At 44.7% G+C, this 12,106-nt stretch overlaps 1 protein-coding gene across 2 annotated transcripts in view; it reads right to left on the reverse strand.

Annotated features, from left to right (window-relative positions):
• KLF3 (KLF transcription factor 3) overlaps positions 1–11,569 on the reverse strand; it is a 34,228-nt gene extending 22,659 nt beyond the window's left edge. The window contains exon 1 of one of the 2 annotated variants that reach the window (XM_039848775.1): positions 11,291–11,569. The gene's annotated coding sequence lies outside the window, so the exon portion shown is untranslated. Of the gene's footprint in view, positions 1–1,971; positions 4,149–11,290 lie in introns of those variants that run through there. The other variant, XM_039848776.1, reaches the window with a different exon arrangement.
• Positions 11,570–12,106: the final 537 nt, after the last annotated feature.

Genomic DNA, 12,106 nt, shown 5'->3' on the forward strand with positions numbered 1-12,106 from the left:
TGCTCCCAACTTGGTAGCTTCTAAAATAACTGATCATGCCTTTAATGATAGTCATAGGCTATGAAACAAGAGAAGGTAATGGACATGTAAGGAAAATGTTGAGCTTTTTGGGAATGGGGCAGCTTTATACATATCTCAGTGCCAATTTTTAAATGTTAATTCTACAGCCAAAACTTAATAAAAACAGGAGAGGAAGGCAAAGCTAGAAAGAAACTAAGTTTAGGAAGAGAATAACACATTAATACATATCAGGCTTTTGTTTATTTATTTGCAAAAAAACCCTCATATACTCTGTACCTACTGTGCCCATCTCTGAATAGACCACTTTTGCCACTGGTATTGACTTTGTCTTTGGAGACTGCAGTGTCTCCAAAGCGCCCTCCATGTAACTGAGAAGTAACTGGAAGAATCAGACTCTCTGAATTTAGTGGCTTTAGTTCTGCACGGGCAGCTCAGTGCTCTGGGGACGCTGCCATCATTTTAGAAGAATGCTAAAAAATGCAAATGCTGTAGAAAATCTATTACACAACACTGACAGCAATCTTCAGTAGAACCAGTAGGTGGCGTGCTAAGACAGGTATTAGACTAGGAAACTGGCAGTGAATAGAGTGCCAACATTAGGGTCTTTAAACTCAGTGAGTTTTAAGCAGGCTCAGGAATTCTGTTAACCATTTTACGAGGGCGTCACAGACACGATGAGGCCCCAAATGTGGTTGTGTTGTTTCTAACGACTATTTTCCAATCATAAATACAATTACATATTAGTTGTATTTAACTAGCCTAGCAGAGAAAGTCAATCTCAGAATAACAAAGTTGTATTCAAAAAAAGAAAAAAAAGGGCAAAACTGGTTCATATTTCTAAGTTATCAAGGCACTTAAAAGTAAAAATATAGAAACATCATTGCCAAAATAATTTTCTGTAACTAGAGCAAATGTCATCTTCTCCAACTATGTTATTTTGCTGGAAAGGGCCAACACAGCTGAATTTTCCTTCAAAAGGAAGAAACAGATTTCCTTTCACACTCTCTCCACTTATACTTCTGACTTTTCAGATGCCAAAATATGGTCAGATTTTTGCCAAAATGAAAAACTGTGTGATTGTGTATTAAATAGCTTTGGTATAATATAGTTGCGTCTCACAGTCCTAATTCAGCCCTCTGCTTTACGAGGATACAAATGTGCTACAGAGCTTAGAAATACAGCCCATAATGAAAAGAGGTTATGATTTACCAAACCTCCTTTGAAAGTTGCTTGTCTCGAAGCTAGAGCATATTTATCACAAAAACAACTTTATAATGACTTCCCCCCTTCCCAGAAACATGAGAGAGAGCGAGCATGAACGTGGAGAATGTGTATGCGTCAGAAGCAAAGTTTCTTGGTGACATACAAGACTTGCCTGACATTCACCCTTCTTATTTCTCTTTTTATGCCCTTTTCATATCTTTCTTTCTTTCCTCAGATCCTCAAAGGATTCCTACATTATTCTTCTCCAACCCATAAAGCTCCAAACTACCTGCCTCTCTGAAAGCAAATCTTAGCTGACCTAAGCCAGGTTTAAGGAGAAAAACAGCAGGATAAACCAACACACTACCTGTTAAGTCCCCTCCCCAACTATCCCAAGTGTTTAGATGTTCAAGGAGGAAGCATGTTACCTTCCCCTACCCTCTACTCCCCAAAGGAACTTCAGGGAAAAAAGGAGGAAAAAAAAAAAAATCCCATCTCTGAGTGCATGTGTAATTTTTGGCCAGGAGGAAGACCAGGGCAGGCAGGCAACATCCTTGAAGCTAAACTTCCTTTCCAAAGAAACTTGTCCTTTTTCACTTCTGTACCCAAACTCTTCAAGCTCCCGAAGGAGCTGAATATTTAGTGGCAGTTGCTCTGGCCAGAAATACAAAGGGCCAGGCAACAGATGTCAGCAGGCATTTTTAAGTTGGAGGCTCCTTTTCAGAACAGCCAAGTGCTGGCACTTACCTGGAAATGTGTTCCGTTTTCACGCCACTTGACGATTTTCACCTTACCTCAGTCTTCTCTAATTGATTTGAAAAGAAAAAAAATTCCATGGAATATTTCTAAATCCTTGCCCTTCATAAATTAGTTATTTTGCATCAAAATGTTTTATAAATGGGAAATAAGTTAATTATTTAGTTTCAGATTAAATATAATGATCCAGTGAGCAAACAATCCGCCCTCTCTCCTCTCTAGGCTAACAAGCCACCCAATTTTACTTTCCTGCCTCCACCCATCTGCTCCACCCTATGGAGAGTTGCCAAGGCAAGTCCAACTTGTCCAAACAGGACATGGCTTCAGATAAGATTCTGCCCACACCCTGTACTTCGGAAAGACCGAGTGAAGCAATTGATTTTGCATGTAAATAAGGACAGGTGCAAAGGTAACAACCAAGCAAAATCTCTACACTTTTGCAGAGGGAGGCCCAGCAAAGCAGGAGTAGGAGTGGGGAAAGCCAACCCATACCCTGTAGGAAAACTCTCAAGTTCACCAGCACCTGGCTGGTAGCAATCCACACCCTTCTTAAAGAAAGTTTAGCAAAAGCTAATCATTTTTCCTACTAAGGTTACATATTTGTTTTCCTTCTTTAGGCTGATAATTTTGTATTTTAGTTTTAAGGGCAAGCAACCCAAGATCAATTGAAAAATACCCGTGATGTGTAATCCTCCTGTGTACGTATCTTACAAGGCCGGCCTAAGCCCTCGAAATTCTCTTCTGTGAAGTGTTATATAATCAAGTCCAGAAGGGCTTCGTGAGGCCGGGCTGCCTCTCTGCTTTGTGCCCTATCACTGGAGACCCACCCCACTCCACCCTAAGGAGCCTCCACCCTTGCGGCCCCACCCAGGAGGGAGTGGGAGGCTGGGAGGGACCAACTGGCTCCAGTCAGCAGCCAGTTCCTGGAAACTCTGGCCTCAACAGTGATGGCTGGCACCTTAAAAATAACCAGAAAGAATCGTCGGGGTAATTCCCTGGACTCCTGAGGATTCACCATTAAAAGTTTATCTCATAGAACCCCAGAACCAAGAACTATACTGCCCCGTCCCTTCTAAACAAAAAAGAAACAGAAAAGCATTTGGAACCACTGCTATGCAAGAGAATTCAACATGTCCCCAATCCAAATCCTCCTCCTCCTCACTCTTGCCTCAAAAAGCCTGCTGGCAGCCCTCCCCCGTTTGCCTCATTTTCTGGTCATTCACCACAGAACCCTAGAGGTTATCTTTTAAGCCTCCCTCACCAACTTTTATTTCCATTTGTACTATGGCCACTGGGATCCAGGCTCTCAGTGCCTAAGACTGTGTTCCTGCGATTTTTCCTTCACTGGTCTCCCTACCCCTTCCCTTGGCCCCTCCAGTCCAGGTCGACTCCCTTGCCACCTACATTTTTCAAAGCCCTCTTCTCATCTAGTCTTTCCCAAGCTCTCAAACCGGCCTCCCTCCAATGGGATCCCCAGTGCATGTGGAGTGGGTTCAAGCACCCATGTTCAGCACCCTTTACTAACCAGCTGCCCCCTGCTCCAACAAGCACCCTTCATGCTGGCGGCCCCCCAACCCCCATGCCTTTGTTCATTTTTGGCCCTGATGCTGGGCAACCAGCAAGGAATGCTCCGGCCCCTTCCGGCTTATCTAAATCCTCCTAATTCTTCAAAGACCAGCTCAAGGCCCTCCCCACTCTGTGCAGCCAGCTGATTGTGCCCCAGTAGATCTGAGGCAGATCTGAGGCTGCCTTCTTACCTAGATAGGCTGGGACTTTAACTGACCACCACCAGAACACCTACAGGACAGGAGTGCTTTACTTCCTGTCCTTATACTTCCTTAGAGGGCTCCCTACCCACTCCCCAAAGGCATCAGGCTTGTTCACTAAATGACATATTTTTAAAAGGTCAGGCATAAGGAGCAAATGTAAGAGCACTTAGCCCAGAGTGGGAGCTCCTGATTTCCCTTTCCCTTTAAATGCACTTGAAATCACCTTAAAGAAGTAATGGGGGTGAAGGGGCCTTAACCTCAAGGGAACCAAAGCTCTCTAAAAAAGTTACTGCTCCTAACCTTAACCTTGAATGTTATGGGTCCTCCAGAGACCTTATTGGTATCATCCTCAAAGAAATTTTTATTACCCACACAGAGAGATCTCCCAAACACATGTAGTGTCAAGGTCTCTACTCTGTTTTAAGACCTAAAATATAAATAAATAAATAAATAAGAGAGGGAAGAGGCAACTGCATGAAGAGGAAGGGAAAGAGGGAGGGTGTGTGTTTAGCAAAACAAAACAAACCAACAAAAACAACGAGGTTTTGTTTTGTTTTTTAAAGGATATCTTCCTTGACCAAGGAAAGCCAGGGCAGGATTGTCACAGATTTCCTGCTGATCCTCACCACCTTCATGACTGGAAATCATGGTTGTCATTTACATGGACTGTGTCATTTACTGCCCACGAGGTGGGCACGACCTTCCCATTTTATGGATGAGAACACTAGAACAGAGAGGTAAAATAATCTGCCCAACATCACACAGCTGCTAAACTGTAGAGCCAGGATCTGAATCCAAAGTAGTCTGACATCAAGGTTGGCGGACTTGGCACCTTACTCTACTGCCTCGCTGGGCAGAGAACATCATACCACAAACAGCAATAGTGGGATACCGATTTCTGCAAACAGATCTGTCCATGGGGGATATGGAATGCAGGAACAGTGTGTTTACAGCAGTGGCGATTTCAACCTCCCATCTGGCCCCTGATGCCTACTCTCTCTCTTAGAGTGCATGCTTGGACCGAAGATCAAAAGACACATTCTGAGGGCCCCAAATTGGGCTATTATTCTTCCTAGCCAGTGCACCTGCAACTGGTCCATAAAACTGCCGAGAAAAATTGGCAGCTTTACTCAAGTAAATACGGAAATCCTCATAATAACTGTGCAAAGGTGGAAGGGTCAGGTCCTCATCCCCATTTTAGAAACGAGGAAATGGAGGAACAGAGGTGAAATGACTTGCCTGAATTCACAGTGGGGTGGAGCTACAGCCAGGAACGTGTCTGCCTCCAGACCAGGGCTCCTTCTGTTTTGCTTCAGTCTGTATTGTGGAACTGACTTTTAAGTGAAATCATCTCATACTGGGGTCACTTCCCTGGTGTGGAGGGCGTGGGGTGTGTGCACTGCCACCCTGGCCCATGCTAGGCGGGGCCATGGGGAGGTTCCAGAGGGTAATTAAGACTTCAAAACACCTTTTCAGGTTAGATCACTCCGGACCTACTCCATCCTGTGGCATAACTAAGAATGACTGCACATAATTTGAGATTAGTTCTAATGAGTAGGCGCTCAATAAATACTTGTGAGATGAATAAATAAATGGATGTCAAACTGCACTTCTTACGTGCTAGGATGAAATGAAGGGCAAGGGCCTAGGAATGACCATCTACCAGGTGTCGCACAGGAAAACTTGCCCAGGGGCCGGTGAAACCTAAAACACAAAATAAATGTGAAAACTTTGGGAGGCTCCAGAGAGAAAAACTCCCTTGTTTGGAGAACTAAGTGGAACAAGAACTTGAATTGACTAATGAAAGAAATTTTGGGGTGCAACACTTTAGAAGGTACCAGGGTACAGAGTGTATGAATAGATATAGGGGTGGCTTTCAGTGATTAGACTCAAAGAACAGTAGTTAGAAGAAGAATGTATAGGCCAAAGCAGAAAAAACCCACAGGTCGGATTCACAGGTCGCTCTCCAGGGTAGATGCACTAACCTCAAATGTCCACTTGATCTCTATGTCTAGATTTGGCTAAACTCCACTGATCTGGGTTGATACTAGCTCCAGGCCATCCCTGGAGATCCCCAGGCCTGCTAATGATTGACAACCATCTTGAACATGTCCCAGGCTAATCTGGGCTCCTCGGGGTCCTCCTGGAAGGGAGCTGCCTCAGGAAACACCCCCTTCTTGGAAATTAGGATAAGAGCTAGACCCAGGGTTACACGGAATGCATGGACTGAAAGGCCACTTAACTTGCCACATTTGGTCTCCAGCTCCCCTAATAATTAGATGGGGAAAATGATAATGTATTCGGCTTGCCAACACAATGGAGTGAATTTCAAAAAGCTCCAAGAACCTGTTCTGCTAGAGGAAGAACTTTACTATTAAACACCCTGACTGAGGGATACAAAATATATTAGTAATTTTTGAAATGTTCCAGTGACCTATGGTGACAATTCCAGAAAAAGCACTGAGCCAGTTGAAAGGAAATTTTTTTTTTGCTTTGGGAGAAAATGGTCATAGTTCTGGTCCAGAAACTGCATCTCTAGCATTGTGTCTCTTTATTACTGCTAAATTTCAAGGAAGGAGAGCTGGGGGGCAAGGGGGAGGGGCGGACAAGGCTACCTCCTCTGGACAATGCTCTCCCCTATCAGGGCGGACTGCTGTCTGGTTTCCTGTCTCGAGCTCTGGCATTACTGCTTCAGATGACAAACTAGGTCTAAGAAAGGGACAGATCAGGCTTGAAAATGAGAATGCTGGAGCAAAACCAAAATGAAAACAACAAAAAAATCATAATCCTTCCCTTCTACCTCATTCCAAGACAAATTTTGACTAGAATATTACAAACCAATGATAAATGAGGCACTTCAGAAAGAAACTCAATTTCCGGAATAACGTAATTCCTAGTATTTAAAGGATGAGGTTGTTTGTATTTATTTTTCCTTAAACACAACTGGGTGTGAAAACACAGTTAGAAATAACGAACTAAGAAAGCTGTTTATTTTATAGCAAAAATGTTTATTTGGAAATATTCAGATGGCAAGTATCTAAAGAGAGAGAGGGATGGAGATAAAATGGAATTCGGAATGATAATTTATGTGGTCAATAAATAAAATTATTGTTCTCATTTTTGTTTGTAATTATAATAACTATTCACATTGCTATAATTTTCCCTATTGTTTAGCTTAGCATTTAGAAGCTTGCAGAATTTTTTTCCTGACAGACTATATTAGATCCTAATCACCTCTATTAATTACCTCCCTCTCCTCACAAATGAGGGAAGAATGATTTGAGTTAAGCCAAATAAAAATATTTAGACCATCAAATCTAGTTGGAGTGTTAACTTTGGAACTAAAAAAAACTTGCTTCTATTGGGTTAGTTATAAATTTAGTTCGAAGGTCTCTTGTCCTACAAATGAGCTTAATATTTCAAGTTTGCTTGCTCCAAAGAAAAAAATCTTACTGAAACTTTACAAAACTCTCATCTGTTTTCAGGGAAGGTTATCAGTAGCCTACTATTTGATCCTAGAAGCTGTCTTAATATTATATTGTATGTTTATCCATAAATAAAGAATGGTGAAACAAGACATTAAAACCAAAGTACTATTATTAATTTTTGGAAGGATAAAGTCTGACTTGCTGCCACATCAACTCTTTCAATTAATTCCATTAGAGAACACTGTAAATAATTCCTTCAGATTTTAAAGAAAATCCAAAAATAAGTTTAAAAAAGAAACCTACCAAAAGTTTTCTTTCCAACTGTTTCTTTAAAACTTAGTTTCCGGACAACCAAGAGAAAAATAATTTCTTAAAATAAGTTTTATGTAGTTAACCCAGAAATTTAACCCACAACTGAGAGAATATATAAAAAAAAATTATGAAAAAGTTATTGTAAAATAAAAATGAGCATTTTCCTTCTGTTTCAAAACATAAGATTAACATTTTCCAAGCTATCATTAAGTGAATTTCTTATTTCCAGTTCTCCTTTTCTTTGAGCTTTTTATTCTTGAAAGAGTTTGGAAATCAGATGTAGAATACAGTAAAATCTTTGTCTTTAAAAAAATTATCCTAGTACAAGTCTTTGTCTTTAAAAAGAAATAAACCTGGGATCGTTTTCAATATATTTTACGTTTTGCTTCAATACTTTTTCTGAAGATTTCTTCCTGAAAACATACGCAAGACTTTCAAGTCAGCCTAAGCTGCCAAGACTACTTAAGTTCTCCATCTACTGAAGCCTCCTATGCCTACAGTTCCGTGTTAAATGTGACAAGGATGGGCCACATCTTTGAGATAATGAATGCTAGGTCTTCTGAACTGTAAGGTGGTAATCCTGATGCAAAACTGACAGCTTCAGGGCAAAATGCCTATCTCAAACACCTTACCCACTTCAAAACAATAAAAACCAAACAAACAAACAAAAACAACCTCTAGACTTCTGGCTAATATGCACACAAATTTCCCCAAATCGCAATTTGTCAATGGTAAATTTAAAGAGGTAAAAGTATTTATTCACCCATATAAACAAACTGGAGCAAAGGGTATATGTAAAAAGGTTAACTGACTTCTCATTATGACATAACACAGGCATCTTAAGCAATAGCAAGTGTGTAGAGACATGATAACTCCCTGGGTGGGGATAGGGAGTTTAGGGGCAGGGACCAAGGCCTGGTCTGGGCTACTGATCTACCAGAAAACAGCCTGAAACAGGAAAGAGCACACATATGCCACTTGGAATGTATGACGCAAACCCCAGCCTTGAAACAAAGAACAGGAAACAGCTCTGCTGGCTGTGCTGGAGAGAAAGCACAGAGAAACATTTAGCCGGCCCTCCCTGACCCTATATTCATGAGCAGCTGGAGTTTTTTAAGACAACAACAGGGGGGTGGAGGTGTTTGTTCTATGGGTGTGAATAATAACACCAGCTTCATACAGGGGACCTGCCCTATTTACAAATAGGAGCTTCCATATACAGTAAACATCATAAGTGAACATGGGATTTTATCATTTTCAAGCAGCAGAGAGCTTCCTAATTGACACAAACCTCCCCACCGATTTCTTTTGTCTCTTCATCCCCCATCCCAATGGCTGGTCTCTAGCCATGATCAAATTCTGGGTTAGGGTAATAATTATTGTTCAGCCTCAGAGCATCATGGGGAAAACGAAGATACAGCACTGCTGTTAAGAATTCAGATTACAATTGGGTTATCCCACACAAAACTGGACCAATTTTAAGTGTCTCAGCCACAGAACTAAATTCCGAGACACAGTGTGTGGGACAGCTAGTGTCACCCCAAATTTCCACTGTTCTTTCAAATGCATAATTATGAACATATTTACACACAGCTGCACATCTGTTCTATATGTACACAAATCTACAGAAATCCTTTTGAGAATGATTCTGTTCCTGACATTTCATTTAATCTAAAATTGCTGTACAATCTATAGAACAGAGTATCAATTTTTATAAGATATCCTAAAATGTTTATTTTCCTTTAGGTATTTTTGAGGTAGTAAAATCCATTCAGTCCTTTTCCCATGATTTCTCTTCATATTGTTAGCCAGGACTGTTTAACTCACGTTTCCATTATCAGAGATTTAAGAATCTGTATGCAGACGTAACAGGTAAGAAAAAAAGCAGGGGGGAGGAGGAGGAGGGAAAAAAAGGCATTAGTGTGTCCATAGCAACCAGAAGATTGGGTTTTAATTTAGAAACTTTGCAGTAAAAAAAAAAAAAAAAAAACCAATACCTTTCTCCAAAGCTATGCTGCTATGTTTTATATCTGACAAGGTTTTGTGGTCTAAGCGGCTAATTTTCTTTGTTATTCTCATATTAGAATTTTTATACTTGCATTCTCCTTTATGCAAGCCAAATGTTCTTTACAATGAATCTTCATTGAACTTGCTAATAGATCTAAGGCAAACCCCACTGACTGTAGAAATTGAGATGTTTCTCTAGGGAGTTTGAATTAATCAAACATCTCATTTCTGGTTTCTGTTAACAGCCTAAGGTCAACTAATGTACTCCTTGTTTCAAGCCAGAAGAAACTCATTCCTCCACTCTTTCTTTAAAAAATGGTAACACAAAATTTTGGAGATGTTAATGCTATCAGATTGTTTTTTCCCTGAAAGCAAGTGTTCCCTAGAGTTAGGAAGATTACCATCCAGATGGGTTTCTCTTATAAAAATGCTCCTCAAATCCATACATAATGCAATTCATACATAATGCACTCAGAAAAGGACATCAAAAAATTGCTCTGTGGAAAAACTTATAATGAACAAATGTCCTATTTCCCCCTTGATTTTGCTTGTAATTACGGATACTAAATCTAAATGAAGTCAGAATACAACTTCATACTTTTTCTCATATACCAAACTCTTTGTGAGAATATAATCATTATATCTAAAGTGTCTTGGGTGATATTAATGGGAAAATACCTTTAGTTAGTAAAAATTCAGTGAAAAATATTTTAGTGAAATACAAGGTGAGCAATTTCCAATTTCTGTTTAACTTGACTTATTAAAAACAAGTCCCATTCACATGTTTTTCATCTATTATTTTTCTATGTTGCCGTAAAATTTAAAGCAGAAAAGATTCTCTGTTATCTGCCAAAGTGGTAATGACAATTCCAGGTATTATCTGCTATCTCTAAGAAAGCCACTCTGAAATCTCAGGTAGGTCCCAAGGATCCAGGTCCAGGGATCAATCCCCTAGGTCCCCGCCCGGCTAGGGTCCCTAACTGCATGCTGTTGCCTAAGGCGCTCTCCGCCTCCAGCCACGCTGCAATCTTTGCTCCAGGCACTGCGGCAGGTTCCCTCTGTGCCCCCGAGGAGGACGCTGCAAACCCAGCCAGCTCTTTAATCCTTCCCCCGGGGATCCAGACGCCCTAGCCACTCCTGGGCTCCAGGACCGAGAATGGGATGCTGCCTCTAGCCCCAACTGCCCCAAGTTTCTTCCCAGGGGGACTGGGAGGCAGCTCCAAGTTTGCTCCGGCGGGCGAGCCCTGGTGAGCGCACGGTCCGAAAAGGAGTGGGGCGGGGGCGCGGGGCGGGGCGGGGGCGGGGAGAGGGAGGCGCGGAGCGGGGGTGGGGACCCGAAGGGGGGAGGAGCAGGAGCGCGGCCTCGTGCTACCTTTCCAAACAACGCTGCCACACGCGGAGAGCACTGGAGATTTGGGCTTTGGAGGGAATTTGCGAGCGAGGCGGGCGGGCGGCCGGGGATCACACAGGTGAGCCTCCCCGCCCGCGCCCCTCGCTGGGCCGCGGCGGCGTTGCCGGCCTCCTTCCCCGCAGCTCGGCACAGTGGCTCGCAACTCCACACTTTCAACTCTGCTGAACCCGGGGCCTCTCCCCAACCTCCGCCTCCACCCCCTGCCTGCGAGGAGCTGTTGCACTTTCTCCCACAGGTTCTCTACCCTGCACCCCCTACCTCCCGCGCTGTACCCCGACCCATTCACTGAGCACCCCCATGAAAAGAAATGAAACCGGACAAGCCAAAAAGGGGGGGGCAGCGGGAGTCGGGCGAGAAGGAAAGGTGAGGGAGAGGGGACTTACTTTTCGAGGCGCGGTGCTGAGCACTGCAGAAGAGAAATAAAGGCCCGGATCCGGGCTGCCTTGAACCCCGTAAATGCAGTAATGTCAGCGCTCTAGTCCGAGCGGCTGCGGCCGCAAGAGACGGGGACGGGCGCGCGTGCGGCGGGCGCGGCTCGGCTCGGCGGGCGCTCGCGCTGCGCTCCTGCTCGGGCCCCGGCTCCGCGCGGCTCCGCTCCTGGCTCCCCTCTGGCTCCTGGCACCAACTCCGGGCAGTCACATGACGCCGGCGCTGCTCGCTCTGCGAGCCTCCCGGGGCTGGCGGGGTAAGTAGAGGCTGGGACCCGGGGTGGGAGGGTCAGGGAGGGGAGAGGGAGCCGCCGTGGCCGCCCGGGCTGGGCGGGTCCCCACCCACTTGGGTGGAGGCAGCCGCCGGAGGGGTCGACCGAGTCACTCGCGCAAACACGCACCCCGCCCTGCACCCTTCCCCCGCCACCCCCGCCTCCCGCGCCGCCTCCGCCCCGCCCCGCCCAGTCACCCGGGGACGGCCTGACAGACACTCATTATTCCCCGGAGCCGGGCGCCGCCCCGCCGGCTGAACCTGTCCCGCGAGGCGCGGCGCTGCCGTGGGCTGGCGCGTGGCGAGGCTCCCCGCCCCGGGCGCCTCCGCCTCCGCCCCCGCCCCGGAGTCCTCGCCCGCGCTCCCACCCTGCGCCCTCCGCCCCGGAGCCCGTACCCCGCCCTCCCCGGACCCGCCGCCGCGCTGCCGCCCGAGCCCGGGGGGAAGGAAGGGCGGCGCTGCCCGCTCCGGGCGTCACTGGGCTACAGCCCGCTGCGCAG

Source organism: Pteropus medius, unplaced genomic scaffold, assembly GCF_902729225.1.
Source record: "Pteropus medius unplaced genomic scaffold, Ma_sr-lr_union100, whole genome shotgun sequence".
NCBI lineage: Eukaryota > Metazoa > Chordata > Mammalia > Chiroptera > Pteropodidae > Pteropus > Pteropus medius.